This window comes from Ambystoma mexicanum, chromosome 4p (genome assembly GCF_040938575.1).
Source record: "Ambystoma mexicanum isolate Mex_15411 chromosome 4p, UKY_AmexF1_1, whole genome shotgun sequence".
NCBI lineage: Eukaryota > Metazoa > Chordata > Amphibia > Caudata > Ambystomatidae > Ambystoma > Ambystoma mexicanum.
In genome coordinates, this window is record NC_090927.1 from 9,111,317 (window position 1) to 9,127,494 (window position 16,178).

Genomic DNA, 16,178 nt, shown 5'->3' on the forward strand with positions numbered 1-16,178 from the left:
ACAAGTCTTGCAGTCCTGTCCTGGAAGAGTTGAAGAGGGTGGAGCGTAATAGCAGGCAGATTTAGAAAGAGGCTGGTGCAGTTGTCCAGCCTAGTGAGAAACAGGGCTCTAGAGACAGTGAGCTTTTGGGGGAAGGAGAGGAAAGGAAGAATACCTCTGAGGAGGTGCAGTTGGTAGTTTGACTTCTTAGAGACGTCAGAGATTTGTGGAGAAAGGGACAGCGTAGAGTCGAAGGTGACCCTGAGTTTCTTAGCCACACAGGTGAGAGTAGAAAGAGGGCCAAGGGAGGCCGGCCGGCCAGAGAGTGACAGGGAAGGAGCGAGCGAGTGTGCTGATGAGGAGAATCTCAGTCTTACTAGCATTAAGTCAGAGATCATGGGCGGCACACCACTCCTGGATGGCGGACAGACAGTCAGAGATGAGAGAGGAAGAAGAGGTGGCTGAGGGGAGCCTGACAATGAGCTGAGTGTCATCCGCATAGCACTGAATGTTTGAGCAGAGAGCAGCAATGCGGTGGGCGAAGGGTTGTTAGGCAGAAACATGTGCAGTTCCCTTGGGGAACACTGCAAAAGATTTAAGACTACAGGTATAGCAGTAAACCCACTTGGTAGCAGTCCGCACCACCCAGATTTACCTGGTAGCTGTGGCTGAGCAGTCAGACTTCCCTCAAGAAGAGTTAGGCAGTATGCAAAGTATACACAATATGTACTCAGACACAATAGCACAAGCAAACACTGACCAGAGCTTGGTTTCAAAAGTATATAGTTATTTATTTTCAAGAACACATAAGTTGAAAACACTCTAGCAAAATATAGTGAAACACTCTAAACACAGTTATATGGAAAGCAGTCCCAATCCTTATTCCTATCTAGACAACTCTAGGTTAACACCACATAATTCAAACAGAGGTGAGCGCTTAACGTTAGATGACACTCTAGTAGGTAAAAAGAAGGGAGAAGGAGCAGCATTAGGATAAACACACCACTCTAAGGTTAAGAACACTTTTTGTAAGCTCAAAGAAGCACAAAGTCACAGGTGAGCAAAAAGTCACTAAGCAGGGCCCACTCTTAGAGCAGACAGAGCGAAAACGTGCCCAAGATCACACAGTTGGTAGGGATTCAGAGTCTTGCAAAAGAGTTCGGAAAAGGGTTAGAGAGGCTTAGAAAGTTTAGTCAAAGTGTCCCAGGCAATCCCAGGATCGAAAGCCGGGGACTAAAACTACCCCGTACAGTCGGTGGCAAGGGAAGCCAGGCGGAACACGGTACCTTAACGGAAAGGATCCTCCAGCGGGGGCAGTTGTTCCAGGCAGTGGCAGCAAGGCTCGACGTCGGTCAGGGGAGAAGAAGATCTCGCTGAAGAGCAGAAGAAGAAGGTCGTTGCACTGCCCGGGAAGAAACCAGCCGCGGAGTCCTCCGGTTAAAGGGTTGTACCAACTTTCGCGGTTGGGGTAAAAGTGGTGGGTATTCCGGGTGCTTGGCACTGGCAAGGCGGCCACGAGATACCTCGAAGAGCGGAAAGAAGGTGAAAACTGGTTGTCCCCACCAGTCAAGGGAAGGAGCCACTCAGTTAAGAGTTCTCCTCGGTCGTCGGGAAAAGTGGTGAGATGGTTCAGCAGGGCTCCACCGGCGGTGTCGTCGTAGCAGATCAGCTCAGCTCGTCCCTCATTGGATTCTTAGGTCCTGTGGCGACTTCTGAAGTTCCAGTCCCCAAAGCCCTGCTTTTATGCAGCAACCCCCATTCACCCAGCCTAGCTGTCACTCAAACATGCTAAGTGGTGAGCCGGCCGGCTCACCACTTGGGCCAATCAGGACGGAGTGCGACTTGAGTTACCTAGGTAACTCAGTCCAGGGTGCCTAAATCCCCCTCCACCCCTCCTTAGTACCCCAGACAGAGTGGCACCACTTTGGAGGGCTTCTGTGGAGAAGCCCGCCAAAAGTGGGACAAAGGGCTCCACTTTGGGTCAGAGTTACAGAGGCGAATGCCAACGCCATTTTAGCATCAAGTTTTGGCAAAAAATCCCAACCGGAGTTATAATAATAAATATATAAACCGGCGGTATGTTTAAGGCTACCGTAAATAAATAATTAAATGTGTTAGCCTAAAACAATGGGAAATCCCATAGGAAAATATTCGCGGTCGAATATAAAACGTAGTTTCCACTGCCACCAGCCAAAACTCGATCAGGGGGGACGGAGACGTGCCCCCTCGACTAACAGACCCTGGGGCAATCGAATTGCCCCAGCCAGTACGTCCACAATATGATGGTTTGTACTGGTTCTGTTCAGGATTTAAGACTAGTAAAGTCTTTGGTGACTTTACATGCCCTGGGAGACAGTAGTCAGTCCCAGGGTATGGAGTCTATGTTGGGGAGTCCCTAGGACACCCCTGGGTTACGGCACAGAGGGTGCTGTGTAACCCACATCGCAAAAATATATGAGGCCCTATGGAGTAAAAGACCCCATAGCCCATTCAACACAAGGTTTAACCAAGAAAACACACTTCAACATGCCCAAGAGTGAGGGTAAAAGAGTCTCACTCTTGGCAGGAGAAAAAAAATAAACCCCAGCAATCCAGCAAAGCTGCTGGGGGACTCACTAGGTAGGGAAATTCAGCCTAAACAGAGAATTCTCCCTAACACTCGCCCCCCCCAGACTAAGGGACAGGAGGATTTAATCCACTCCTGGATGAACCTCATACCTCTAGTCGATGATATACATCCTAGAGAGTCCATCAGCATTTTGATGGTGACACCCTGACCTGTGCTCAATGGTGAAATCAAACCCTTGCAGGCAGATTGACCATCTCAATAGTTTTGGATTTTCCCCTTTCATTTGCATTAACCATCTCAAGGGTTGGTGGTCAGTCTGAATAACAAAAGTAGAACCATACAAGTATGGCCTAAACTTCTTCAGTGCCCACACAATAGCAAAGCATTCTCTTTCGATAGTTGCCCACCTTGTCTCAGGATCCTTCAGTTTCCTACTGATGAAGCAAATGGGGTGCTCCCTACCCTTCTCATCCAGTTGGCTTAGAACTGCACCTATACCTACATTGGAAGCATCAGTTTGTACAATGAAAGTTTGGTGGTAGTCAGGAGCTCTTAACACTGGAGCTTGGCAAAGAGCTCTCTTCAGTTTTTCAAAGGCCTGATTGCACTCCTCATTCCATTTTACCTTTTTAGGGAATTTGGGAGAGGAGATTACATTCAGTGGAGAAGCTATGGTCCCATAGTTCTCAATGAAATTCCTGTAATACCCAGTGAGGCCTAGGAAAGCTCTCACTTGGGTTTGAGTAGTTGGTGTTGTCCAATTTTGCACAGCTTCAATCTTGCTGAGCAAAGGCCTTATTTCTCCACCTCCTACCTCATGTCCAAGGTAGACCACCTTACTTTGACCGATCTGGCACTTACTGGCTTTGATTGTCAAATGGGCCTGTTCAAGGGCCTGCAACACATGTCCTAGGTGGTTCACATGCTCCTCCCAGGAGTGGCTGAAGACTGCAATGTCATCCAAGTATGCCATGCAGAAGTCTTCCATCCCAGCTAGAACTTGGTTCACCATCCTTTGGAATGTGGCAGGTGCATTTTTTAGTCCAAAAGGCATGACCTTAAACTGGTACAAGCCAACTGGGGTTGAAAATGCAGTTTTCTCCTTGGCATGGTCTGTCAGGGCTATTTGCCAATAGCCTGACGTCAGGTCAAATGTGCTGAGGTACTTGGCTGCACCAAGTTTATCCACCAACTCATCTGTCCTGGGCAAAGGGTGGGCATCAGTCTTGGTGACTGCATTTAGAGCTCTATAGTCCACACAGAATCTCAAGTCTTTGGATCCTGCCTTTGGTACTAACACAACTGGGCTAGACCATGGACTAGTAGAGGGCTCTATTACCCCGAGATCAAGCATCTTCTTGACCTCTCCTTTGATGTGGGTTCTGATATGTTCTGACATTCTGTATCCTCTGCTTTTGACTGGCAGACAGTCACCAGTGAGTATCTCATGCTGGCCCCAAGGGGTCAAGCCTGGTGACAGTGAGAACAGGGAGGCAAACTGATTTAACATAGATTTGCACTCCTCTTGTTGCTCAGGTGTCAGGTCTGAAGAGAGATTGACTCCTTCAACTTTTTCATCTAAAGGCACACCTCTGAGGAGATCAGGGAGAGATTCACTCTCTTCTTCCTCTGCAGCTGAAGCTAGAAGTAAGGCTCCTACATCAGGTCTGGAGATGTATGCTTTTAGTCGGTTGGTGTGGAAGACTCTAGGAGCTTCCCTGGGTCTGCCCAGATCCACCAGATAGTTGACCTCTCCAAGTTTTCCCACAATCTTGAAGGGTCCCATCCATTTGTCTTGCAAGGCCCTCTGCCTTGTTGGGAGCATAACTAGAACTAGCTGGTCTTGAGTAAACTCAACCATGTTAGCCTTCTGGTCGTGCCAATGTTTGACCAGAGCTTGACCAGCTTTCAAGTTGTCACTTGCTTCTGCCATCATGTGTGACATTCTCCTCCGGAGACCTATCACATGGTCAGTCACTCTGACTGGCTTGAGGGGAGGAGCACCTTCCAATCCCTCCTTAATCAGGGCCAATGGACCTCTGACTGGATGGCCATAGAGAAGCTCAAAGGGAGAATAACCTACTCGCCCCTGAGGGACTTCTCTATAAGCAAAGAGAAGGCATGGCAGTAGAAGGTCCCACTTTTTCTTAAGGGGTTCTTCTAAAGCACCTATCATGCTCTTCATGGTTCTGTTAAACCTTTCAACCAACCCGTTTGTCTGAGGGTGGTATGCGGTTGAGAACTTGTAGGTAACTCCACAGGTTTTCCACATGGCTTTCATGTAGTGGGACATAAAGTTTGACCCCCTGTCAGAGATTACCTCCTTAGGAAACCCAACCCTGGTAAAAATACCAAGGAGGGCCTTAGCCACAGCCGGAGCTGTAACAGTCCTCATAGGAATTGCCTCAGGGTACCTAGTAGCATGGTCTACTACAACAAGGATAAACCAGTTGCCTGAGGAGGTTGGGGGATCAAGGGGACCAACAATGTCAATCCCTACCCTCTCAAATGGGACTCCCACAACTGGGAGAGGCACTAAAGGTGCCACATTCTTGGAACCAACCTTACCAGAAGTCTGGCAGGTGTGGCAGCTCTTACAATATCTATCTACTTCAGCCCCCATCTTTGGCCAATAAAAGTAGAGAGAGAGCCTTTCCTTGGTCTTCTTGAAACTCAAGTGACCAGCCAAAGGTATCTCATGGGCTAGTTGTAAGAACTGTTGTCGGTTCTCTTGTGGGACTACAAGGCGTTTGTAGTCTCCAGGTTCAGACTCAGTCGGTTCACTGTAGAAGAGGCCATCTTCCCAGTGTAACCTATACTTCCCAGGCTCTTGCCCATCAGCCTGAGAAGCTGCCTGGTGGCGGAGACCTTCCAGAGTTGGACATTCTCTTTGCCCCTTACGAAAAGCTGCCCTGCTAGGCCCAACTTCTGCCAGTAAAGACTGCAGCTCAGGATGGTCCTCAGGGTCCAAATCTCCAATAAGGTTGGGGCCTCCTTCTAGCTCTTCCTCAGAGTCTAGCTCAACCACACAGGTTTGTACCTCCCTCTCAGCCTCAGCTGGAGGTGGAGTTACAGGTGTAACTTTGGACAACCTAGGGGAAGTCCTTGTTGGAAGCACTGGAGTGCTTGCTGCTGGCTTTTTCCTAGGAGTCTTGGGTTGCCCCTTTGCTCCTGATCTGGTAGTTACTGCAGTAAGTTGCTCCAGTGGGAGAGGAGTGATTTCTGTCATCATCTCCTGAGATAACCCTCGCAGGGTTTTCTCTCTTGCAGGTTTTGTGAGCTCCTGTAACCTTTTGCTAGGTGGTCTGGGGGTATGTGACACAACTCCAAGAGCTTTGAGGTCATTACCCAACAGAACCCTACCTGGCACTTCACATTGTACACTGACAGGTATTTTTACAGCCATATCATTACATTGGATGAGAACTGGTAACTGGGGACACATCTGCACAGGCCCACCAGCTAACTTGGTGAGGCATTTGGGTGCCTTAGCAACATCCCCTGCCTTGAAAAATGATTCATCCACCACAGTTATGCTGGCTCCAGTGTCCCTAATGCAGGAGTCTCCTGACCATTCACCCGGACACTGTCCTTATAATACTCTTTAGTATTATCTGGGATAGAGTTATAGACATCTAAATTCTGTTGTTCCCACAACCCCAGAGAGACTAAAGAAACACTAGCTGAGACTCCAGTGGGTTCATCAGCTAGTAATAGAAAGTTTCCACTTGCCATATGTACTTCCTCTTCTGGAGCGAAGGCTAAGGAGGCAAGCTGGACCCCTGAAGGTTTACCCTTACATCTGGGATCTCCTTTCACATGGTCAGTAGCCTTACAAACAAAGCATGAGCCAAAGGCTCGCTGGAATGGAGGCTTGTTCTGACCTCCTTCTGGTCTGGGACCAGAAGGTACACTAGCCTGATTTGGTTTCCCTTGTGGCTTACCCTTATAGTTTTGTTTGGGGCCCTCTTTGGAATTTGTAGTATTAGAATTCTCTTTGGAGTCCTTTTTAGGCTGTTTCTCCCCATCCTTCTTCTGAGTTACCCCAGAATCCTTGTGAGTGGCCCTGTTGGCAACCCACAAGTCAGCAGCCTTAGCTAGTTTCCGGGAATCCAATTCCCTGGAATCAGCCAAGTGTTGTCTGAGCTCAGGAGAGCAGGCATCATAAATAGTCTCCAACATAAACAAATTCTTCATACCTTCATAAGTGTTCACCTTGTAACCCTTAATCCATCCCTCTAAGTTTTTCAACCCTTCACTCACCCAGGTAGCCCAAGGGGTACCATCATGCTTTTTGAGGCTCCTAAACCTCTTAAGATACTGGGAAGGGGTCTTCCCAAACCTAGCTATTAAAGCTAGCTTCACACATTCATAGTCCTTCTTATCCTCCTCCCCCATCTCCATTACCACATCAGTTGCAACAGGGGGAAGCCTAGAGAACAACCAGGGGAGTAAGTCATTTCCTGTGATGTTCTGGAGCCCATGATTATATTCAAACAGAGACAACCGATCCAACACATCCAACTTAGGCTCATACATACCAACCAATTCTTTAGGCATCCGGGGTCTTTTAGGACTGGAACTTCTAGAGGAGCCAGAGAGAGAAGCATTCTCAACAGATAATTTCTTCATTTCTAAGTCATACTTGAGCTCCATTTCCCTTAGCCTTAGCTCTTTGTCAGTTTGAGCATTAAGTTTCTTATACTCCAATTCTAGTTTCATTTTCTCCAGTTCAAAGTACTGAGGACTAAATGTGGGACCTGGTAAAGGTCCAGTAGGTACAGCAGGTAGAGCAGGCAGAGGCCTAGGGGGGACAGTCACAACAGCCTCACCCTCCTCTTCTGACTCTTCCTCAGAATCATCAACATTTTGCTCCATGTTAACTTCAATACTGTCATCTACAGTTGCTGGAGTGGTAGGTTCCTCTGAACCATCACCCAGACTTTGGTTAGCTAACAATCTTTCAATCAGCTCCATTTTCTTGCCCTTAGTCAGGAGATCCTTATGTTTACAGAGCACTCTTAAACAATCAGCAGTTTTGGCTGCAAGGGACTCTTGACTATAGCTTTCTATAACTGACATGTTAGAGGATTACTTTTACAGTGCTAAGCTTTGTGGTTAGTTGCACTAAGGTATCTAGAGCACAATAAAATGTATACTCAATACAAATCCCACCGCTGTACACCAGTGTTAGGCAGAAACCTGTGCAGTTCCCTTGGGGAACACTGCAAAAGATTTAAGACTACAGGTATAGCAGTAAATCCACTTGGTAGCAGTCCGCACCACCCAGATTTACCTGGTAGCTGTGGCTGAGCAGTCAGACTTCCCTCAAGAAGAGTTAGGCAGTATGCAAAGTATACACAATATGTACTCAGACACAATAGCACAAGCAAACACTGACCAGAGCTTGGTTTCAAAAGTATATAGTTATTTATTTTCAAGAACACATAAGTTGAAAACACTCTAGCAAAATATAGTGAAACACTCTAAACACAGTTATATGGAAAGCAGTCCCAATCCTTATTCCTATCTAGACAACTCTAGGTTAACACCACATAATTCAAACAGAGGTGAGCGCTTAACGTTAGATGACACTCTAGTAGGTAAAAAGAAGGGAGAAGGAGCAGAATTAGGATAAACACACCACTCTAAGGTTAAGAACACTTTTTGTAAGCTCAAAGAAGCACAAAGTCACAGGTGAGGAAAAAGTCACTAAGCAGGGCCCACTCTTAGAGCAGACAGAGCGAAAACGTGCCCAAGATCACACAGTTGGTAGGGATTCAGAGTCTTGCAAAAGAGTTCGGAAAAGGGTTAGAGAGGCTTAGAAAGTTTAGCCAAAGTGTCCCAGGCAATCCCAGGATCGAAAGCCGGGGGCTAAAACTACCCCGTACAGTCGGTGGCAAGGGAAGCCAGGCGGAACACGGTACCTTAACGGAAAGGATCCTCCAGCGGGGGCAGTTGTTCTAGGCAGTGGCAGCAAGGCTCGACGTCGGTCAGGGGAGAAGAAGATCTCGCTGAAGAGCAGAAGAAGAAGGTCGTTGCACTGCCCGGGAAGAAACCAGCCGCGGAGTCCTCCGGTTAAAGGGTTGTACCGACTTTCGCGGTTGGGGTAAAAGTGGTGGGTATTCCGGTTGCCGGGGTGCTTGGCACTGGCAAGGCGGCCACGAGATACCTCGAAGAGCGGAAAGAAGGTGAAAACTGGTTGTCCCCACCAGTCAAGGGAAGGAGCCACTCCGTTAAGAGTTCTCCTCGGTCGTCGGGAAAAGTGGTGAGATGGTCCAGCAGGGCTCCACCGGCGGTGTCGTCGTAGCAGATCAGCTCAGCTCGTCCCTCATTGGATTCTTAGGTCCTGTGGCGACTTTTGAAGTTCCAGTCCCCAAAGCCCTGCTTTTATGCAGCAACCCCCATTCACCCAGCCTAGCTGTCACTCAAACATGCTAAGTGGTGAGCCGGCCGGCTCACCACTTGGGCCAATCAGGACGGAGTGCGACTTGAGTTACCTAGGTAACTCAGTCCAGGGTGCCTAAATCCCCCTCCACCCCTCCTAAGTACCCCAGACAGAGTGGCACCACTTTGGAGGGCTTCTGTGGAGAAGCCCGCCAAAAGTGGGACAAAGGGCTCCACTTTGGGTCAGAGTTACAGAGGCGAATGCCAACGCCATTTTAGCATCAAGTTTTGGCAAAAAATCCCAACCGGAGTTATAATAATAAATATATAAACCGGCGGTATGTTTAAGGCTACCGTAAATAAATAATTAAATGTGTTAGCCTAAAACAATGGGAAATCCCATAGGAAAATATTCGCGGTCGAATATAAAACGTAGTTTCCACTGCCACCAGCCAAAACTCGATCAGGGGGGACGGAGACGTGCCCCCTCGACTAACAGACCCTGGGGCAATCGAATTGCCCCAGCCAGTACGTCCACAATATGATGGTTTGTACTGGTTCTGTTCATGATTTAAGACTAGTAAAGTCTTTGGTGACTTTACATGCCCTGGGAGACAGTAGTCAGTCCCAGGGTATGGAGTCTATGTTGGGGAGTCCCTAGGACACCCCTGGGTTATGGCACAGAGGGTGCTGTGTAACCCACATCACAAAAATATATGAGGCCCTATGGAGTAAAAGACCCCATAGCCCATTCAACACAAGGTTTAACCAAGAAAACACACTTCAACATGCCCAAGAGTGAGGGTAAAAGAGTCTCACTCTTGGCAGGAGAAAAATAATAAACCCCAGCAATCCAGCAAAGCTGCTGGGGGACTCACTAGGTAGGGAAATTCAGCCTAAACAGAGAATTCTCCCTAACAAGGGTGGCAGGAATTGGTTGAAGTGTCAGGGAGACAGGTTAGACCCCTGGGGAACATCACAGGTGGAGAGTGAGATAGAGGAAAGGAAGGACCCAAGTTGGACTTGGGAGGGTCGGTTGAAGAGGAAAGAGGTCAGCCAGGCCAGGGCCTGATCCGTGATACCCAGGTTATCACAAGTCGGTTGAGCAGGATGGTATGGTAATGAACATATAAGGACTGGACATTAACATAAACACAAAATATAACTTACCTATTCTTACAGGTCTCCAAGGTGGGGGGGATCTCCACACAGTATTGCAACTTGACTCTAAAGAAAGCATTCTGCCATAGTTTTAAAGTGTTGCTTACATATGTACATTTATGCCTATGGGGTTAAGCAGTGTGTAATAATCTTAGAACATTTCTATGACCATTCCCAGTTGGTGCACTATTACTGAGGCTACAAAAAACTGTGGTGCTGAATAACCCTGTATATATTGTATTAAGTAGTGGAGTAGATAACATAGCGTGTAGACATTCCTCTGTGGGGACTTGGGGATTCACTGTACCTCCCTGGAGTCTCAGCCTTGGTTGGCCGTCCATTGCTACCCTTTGAGAGCCTTGACAGGGGTGCTTCTGTGCCTCTACCCCAACCAAAGTGGGTAGTATGACAGATAAACCCCTCCAGTCTTTACAGGGTGTTTGCCCCATACCATGTTGATATCTTCAGCATTACTTTCGTAGGTGTGGTTCTCTGGACCTTTTCTTTCTTACAGCAAGCTTATTTCAGTGCTGAAATGGCTGCCATGTTTGAAGCCCTGTCTTTGGGCTGCCTTCAATGAAGGCAAAGGCAGGATGTGGCCACATAGGGGCACCCTCTTCCCCAGACCCACGGAAGTAGCTTCTTTGTGCGGAAGTGACGGGCAAATTTGAAAATAAGATCCTACTAATGGAGGGTTCTCCCTCAGCCACTAAGCAGGACCTTCAACCAATCATTGTGAGAAATTTGGAGAGTGAGGATCTGACTAACTCCACTATTCCATCAACCATTGATGTCGCTCAGAGAGAATCAGCAAGAATTGACGCGCCCACAATTGTTATGGCGTCCGCAAGTATAACCCACCTTGGCCAAGATTACTGAATCACCGATATGTATTCCTCTTGATAATTCTAGCAACACGATCAGGAAGGCTGGCATTCATTTGCATGGAGCAACATCTCATATTAGCGACTGCCAAAGTGTGATAGCAGTGGGAAGCCACTCCAAGAGGTCATGACAGGCCATTCCAAGGATATTCAGTTTTCCTCCACAAAAGTATAAGGGAAAATGCAAATCATTATGGACTTCTTATCTTGTTTTTAAAACATCGGATCTTAATATGCTTTTAACTATGGATGATACTTTCAGAGACTTGAAAAAATACCCCTTTACCATTTTGGCATCAAATAACTGTGATTGTGTGTCATAATAGCAAACTTAAACTTGGGAAGCCATAAAAACACCACAAGCTGTGTCCTATCTGGTTCTGTGTTCCACCTGATGATACCTCATCAATATCAGACGAGGGGAATAAGAACCTAGAATTAACGAGGTGGCGGCCGATGTTCTTGTTGGTCCTGGATTATCAGGACCTTCTGCTTTTGATTTATTTAATTATTTGTAAAAGACCGGCACACAGGGCACAGGCATAAGGGCGTGAGCACAAACATAAACAGCAAACACACCTACACAAATAGTCCAAAACATATAACAAGAGCATAGCAGACCAGGGAAAAGGAAAAGAATAAATGCATTAATTCAGTACAATCCTTAACTTGGAAGCCTGTGATGAGTCATTCATGTTATTGTAGTGACTCAAGAATAAAGGCAGGTTGCTTTGGCCACAACCAACAATAATACAATCCATGTCCTTCCCAGAACACCAGTCTTTAATTTGCTCCCTACACAACAATCGAAGATCTCGTACTCTAATACAGCCATGGCCCGTTTTAGAGCGTAACCAAAAGAGGAGCTTGTTTCTAAGCGCCTCTCTGGTTGGTTTCAGTCCGCTCTGGTTTATTTAGATTGGTGATAACAATGTTTCTGAGATCCGTCACAAACCCTCTTTGGTGAACGTCAGTGACCTCAGGCATGCTGGACTTCCTCATGTGAATATCTTTGCATGAGAGGAAGCAGCCAGACTATGTATAGAGTTAGATGTATGCAAAGTCTTCTGAGAGGATAAGGTACCTCCTGAAGAAGCTGTGGGTACCACTCGCAGAACGGAACTAGAATCTGGACAGATGGGAACCGGCTGATGGACACTGGTTTCCTGATGAGGAATTGATATAGTGGTGTCTTCAAGCACCATAGTTTGCCCGGCTACGTCTGCCATAGTAGTCTGGGTTCCTGGCTATTAATTAGATCAGTTAGAGACACTTTATTAGCCTCGCCAGAGGGCGATTGTGATATGATCTCAAAGGATTCAATCCTTTCAGTAAAATCTGCTTTTACATTGATTAAGATCCTGAATACTCTTTACTTTAATATAGCGCCAGATTACAGGCCCTCGCTCGAACCCTTATTTTCAATACAATCCTGAGAGACGACATCCACGATAACATTTTCCATACTCATTGAAGGGGGCTGGAATGCCGCACTCACAGCTTGTGAAATTCCAGCTGGAACTCCCAATTGACTATCAGCCCGTACTTCGTCTGATGGACGCACAGATCCTTCTGGTCAGCAGCTTCCTCCTTCTCCAACCCAAGATTTATCATCAGGTAACCCTGTTGGTGATACTGGCGGGCTTCCGCCAAACTCAGAATAATTTAATGGTGCATGACTTCCGGGTGCCACCGGGAGATTACAGCCACGACGGGCCGGGAAGTCAAGCGCTCGTAAATTCTAAGTCCCCATTCCCATTGAGTCCCATTGGACTCTATGGGAGTGGGAACCACAGAAGCAACAGCACCGTTGCGAACATATATTGAGGAGGAAGCACCGTTAAGAGAGAAGGTAATTCTGGCACTGCTGTGTATGCGTAGGCTCTAGTAATAGGCATTATCAAAGGCTTGAGGCCGGAAAAAGCAAAGAAAAACTCTTTAATACCGGAAATGGCAAAGGCTAAGCCAGCCACATATTACATACGGACTAAATGGTAAACTTACAAGTTACCCCATTAACCTGCCGCACCAAACCGTACCAGATATGTCCCCGGACCTATTCACCTCTCACCCTTTGCTCCACAGACAAGTGCACGACGGGATGCAGATACACGGGAAGCACGGTGCATAGAGTGTGACAAATGCTGAAACTCAATGTTAGGCAGAATCCTGTGCAGTTCTCTTAGGGAACACTACAGAAGATTAAGACTACATGTATATGCAATAAATCCCCTTTGGTATCCGTCTGTACGATACAGATTTAGTTGGTAGCTGTGGCTAAGCAGTCAGACTTATCTCAAGAGGGAGATGAGCAGTATTCAGGGTTTACAGAATAGGACTACAGCACTATGGCACAAGGAAACACTGACCAAAGCTTTCTATTAAAAAGAATATATATTTATTTTACACATTTCTAGTTCAACACATTAATCACAGTTAATAAAGCAAGTTAAAATCAGTCAAGAAAAGTATATACAACTCCCTAGTTAAATTGTAGAAAAGGTTCAGCAAGAGTGAAAACTGAGCAAAATGGCACAGTGAAAACCAAACACAAATGGCAATCTAGCAATTTCTCACAAGGGAGGGAAAGAACAAGTTATACCGCAATATATTCTTAGGTACCTTAGCAACAATTCCCAATAAGTTTGTGAACAAGTTAGGCAAGGCAGTACTTTAGCATAGAGTACACTTAAATGAAAACCGAGCAAAATGGCACTTCACAAGTTTTAAAAGTGGGAAGGAAAAGGTGGTTATAAGAAATAGGTGCAACAACACAGTTCTAGTTGAGAAGCAATCTAGAGAAGGCAGTTCTAACAAATGTAGCCAGAGTCAGTGGTACAGGGCCAAGGGCCCAGGAGCAAAATGTTCTTGTAGCTGCAGTCAAGTCTTTGGTTAACGATTCGAAAAGGTGGGTGCAGAAGGCGAAAGACAATGTTAGACGATAGGGGCGGCCAACCCAACAGGAAGGAAAAGGATTTAAAACACCTCTAGAGCTACCGCACGAAAAGGGAGGCCTGGCGGAATAAAGTACCTTAAAATGAAGAAGAGGCTCCTGCGGTGGCGGTTGTTCCTGGTAGTTCCTACAGTTTGGGTAATCCAGCAGAGTAAGAGGGACTTTCGTCATGGAGGAAGGTTCGAGTGACTGCACTACCCAGGGATGAAACCAGCCTCGGTGCTGCCCAACGAATAAAAGGTACGCTCCTTTAAATCGAGGTCCGGGTGGATGGCTGCCTGGCTCTCCGGCCTCCAAGTGTTGGGCACTGTTGATTCGACCAAGGCAGGTCCAAGAAGGCAATTGGAAAACTGGTTGGCCCCACCAGCTCAAGGGAAGAAGGCTTTCCAGATGAAGATCTCCTCTCGTCATGTGGAGGAAAGTGGTGAGACGCTGCAGCAGGGCTTCACCGGTGGTTCAGTTGTTGCAGAATTCTTTGGCTTCTCTCCTCATCGGTTCCGTAGTTCCAGTGGCGACGTCTTGCTCTTCCAGTCCTCAGGACCCTGCATTTATGCAAAAAGATCCCCATTCATACAGCCTAGCTGTCACTCACACAGTGGAGTGGTCATCCTGGCGGGAGACCCTCCAGCCTATCAGGTTAGAGTGCGACATGGGTTGCTGAGGCAACCCTGTCCAGTGGTCCTACTCCCCCTCCCACACAACGGACCCACCCCAGACTCAGTGGTGCCGAAAGGAGGGCTTCTTGGCAGAAGCCCGCCAAAAGGACGAACAAAGGATCACTGACCTAGTTAGGAGTTTAGAAAAAGACACGAGAAAGAACTGATATTAAAGTTCTGGCAAATAAAACCTACCGGAGTAAACTTAATATTTGCGGTCAAATATTTTCAGTAGTAACCACTGCCACCAGCCAGAAACCTTTGAGAGAGGGACTGTACGGTACCCTCTCGAAAATGAACACCAGAGAAAAACTATTAACCCTTCCCAGTACCTCCATAGTAAGATGGGTTGTACTGGTTTAGTTCATAACAATTGACTAGTAAAGTCAATTGGGACTTTACATGCCCTGGGAGACAGTAGTCAGTCCCAGGGTATGGAGTCTACGTTTGGGTGTCGCTACAACACCCCTGTGTCACTGCACGGAGGGTGCTGTGTAACACATGTGTAAAAAGATGGTTCCTATGGGTGAGAGAAAAGATCCCAAAGGCATTAAACACAATAAATAGCCTAGAACACACATAGCAAAAATGCCTAAGAGTGGAAAAAAGGGTCTCACTCTTAGCAGGAAAAAGAAACAAAACCCTTCAAATCCAGCAAAGCTGCTGGGGGACTCTATAGGTAAGGGAAATTAGCCATTGAATGAGAATTCTCCCTAACACTCGAAACACCAAACTCCACTCTTCTGAATTAGAGGAAAGGGCCTCACACCATATTCATCCATAGACCATCATGCCGCACTGCTGAAAGCGAACACCTCTGACAGCACTCCTCCTAGTCCTCAGTTGAAGGATGATGACACTGTAAAAATAGCAGCAAGAACAGCGTTCAACACCCTATATTAATACCTGCATTACATTTATCCCCAGCTGCCCTAGCCTTGGTGGGGGTTATTGGAGGGGTGGAGCCATTACCAATCGACATCTACACTTGTAGATGGAGCTACTCATTGGATAAATACTAGGAGGGCGGGGCCTAGTGTGAATCCTAACTCTATTCTGATGGCAAGGAGGGTAAACTGGGTGGGAGTTACTCAGAAATATCTAATTGGAGACTGGTCACGTTTTCTAATCCAAGCATCGCACATTTTGTTATAACCTCCACAATTGGTAAATAAACAGTAGAGAATGTTACTGCTGTCATATTTTTATCCGCCAGAGTTGTTTTCCACAACCAATAGACATAGCAATGCAAAGATTCCCTGACTGTCATCCCAAAAGCAGGATTCCAGTGCATGAAGACCAGCAAAACACAAGGCTGCATGCCGATCATTCTCAATAACATTACTCCATCTGATTTCATGATCTCAAACAGGAAGGTCATGACATTTGAGAAGCACACGACGACCAGACTCATCGAGTCCAATGTGTTTACTAGGGAAGTGTTCAGGGGGTGGACAAAACTAAATATAGAAAGATAATTTGCCGAAAAGAGCAAACAAACAAGAAACCCAGCATGGCCTCCTCTAATCTCCCCCTTTCAGTTCTCCTTCCACTCTCCAGTGCGGGGCTGTGGGTGCGAGTGGCTGAGC

General features: G+C 46.8%; 1 protein-coding gene across 1 annotated transcript in view; it reads right to left on the reverse strand.

Annotated features, from left to right (window-relative positions):
- LOC138452918 (NACHT, LRR and PYD domains-containing protein 12-like) overlaps positions 1 to 16,178 on the reverse strand; it is a 2,075,892-nt gene that overhangs the window by 340,454 nt on the left and 1,719,260 nt on the right. The gene's annotated exons all lie outside the window — the stretch shown is intronic.